A 1,786-nucleotide genomic window follows, 5' to 3' on the forward strand; every position below is an offset into this window, starting at 1 on the left:
TAACTGGTGTGAGATGGTATCTCATTGTGGTTTTGATTTGTATTTCTCTGATGGAGAGTGATGATGAGCATTTTTTCATGTGTCTGTTGGCTGTATGAATGTCTTCTTTTGAGAAATGTCTGTTCATATCCTTTCCCCACTTTTTGATGGGGTTGTTTGTTTTTTTCTTGTATATTTGAGTTCTTTGTAGATTCTGGATATTAGCCCTTTGTCAGATGAGTAGATTGCAAAAATTTTCTCCCATTCTGTAGGTTGCCTGTTCACTCTGATGGTAGTTTCTTTTGCTGTGCAGAAGCTCTTTAGTTTAATTAGACCCCATTTGTCAATTTTGGCTTTTGCTGCCGTTGCTTTTGGTGTTTTAGACATGAAGTCCTTGCCCATGCCTATGTCCTGAATGGTACTACCTAGGTTTTCTTCTAGGGTTTTTATGGTATTAGGTCTAACATTTAAGTCTCTAATCCATCTTGAATTAATCTTCGTATAAGGGGTAAGGAAAGGATCCAGTTTCAGCTTTCTACTTATGGCTAGCCAATTTTCCCAGCACCATTTATTAAATAGGGAATCCTTTCCCCATTTCTTGTTTCTCTCAGGTTTGTCAAAGATCAGATGGCTGTAGATGTGTGGTATTATTTCTGAGGACTCTGTTCTGTTCCATTGGTCTATATCTCTGTTTTGGTACCACTACCATGCTGTTTTGGTTACTGTAGCCTTGTAGTATAGTTTGAAGTCAGGTAGCGTGACGCCTCCAGCTTTGTCCTTTTGACTTAGGATTGTCTTGGCAATGTGGGCTCTTTTTTGGTTCCATATGAACTTTAAAGCAGTTTTTTCCAATTCTGTGAAGAAACTCATTGGTAGCTTGATGGGGATGGCATTGAATCTATAAATAACCTTGGGCAGTATGGCCATTTTCACGATATTGATTCTTCCTATCCATGAGCATGGTATGTTCTTCCATTTGTTTGTGTCCTCCTTTATTTCCCTGAGCAGTGGTTTGTAGTTCTCCTTGAAGAGGTCCTTGACATCCCTTGTACGTTGGATTCCTAGGTATTTTATTCTCTTTGAAGCAATTGTGAATGGAAGTTCATTCATGATTTGGCTCTCTGTTTGTCTGTTACTGGTGTATAAGAATGCTTGTGATTTTTGCACATTAATTTTCTATCCTGAGACTTTGCTGAAGTTGCTTATCAGCTTAAGGAGATTTTGGGCTGAGACAATGGGGTTTTCTAAATATACAATCATGTCATCTGCAAACAGGGACAATTTGACTTCTTCTTTTCCTAACTGAATACCCTTGATTTCTTTCTCTTGCCTGATTGCCCTAGCCAGAACTTCCAAGACTATGTTGAATAGGAGTGGTGAGAGAGGGCATCCCTGTCTTGTGCCAGTTTTCAAAGGGAATTTTTCCAGTTTTTGCCCATTCAGTATGATATTAGCTGTGGGTTTGTCATAAATAGCTCTTATTATTTTGAGGTACGTTCCATCAATACCGAATTTATTGAGCGTTTTTAGCATGAAGGGCTGTTGAATTTTGTCAAAAGCCTTTTCTGCATCTATTGAGATAATCATGTGGTTCTTGTCTTTGGTTTTTATATGCTGGATTACGTTTATTGATTTGCGAATGTTGAACCAGCCTTGCATCCCAGGGATGAAGCCCACTTGATCATGGTAGATAAGCTTTTTGATGTGCTGCTGAATCCGGTTTGCCAGTATTTTATTGAGGATTTTTGCATCGATGTTCATCAGGGATATTGGTCTAAAATTCTCTTTTTTTGTTGTGTCTCTGCCA

This window comes from Rhinopithecus roxellana, chromosome 3 (assembly GCF_007565055.1).
Source record: "Rhinopithecus roxellana isolate Shanxi Qingling chromosome 3, ASM756505v1, whole genome shotgun sequence".
Classification (NCBI taxonomy): domain Eukaryota; kingdom Metazoa; phylum Chordata; class Mammalia; order Primates; family Cercopithecidae; genus Rhinopithecus; species Rhinopithecus roxellana.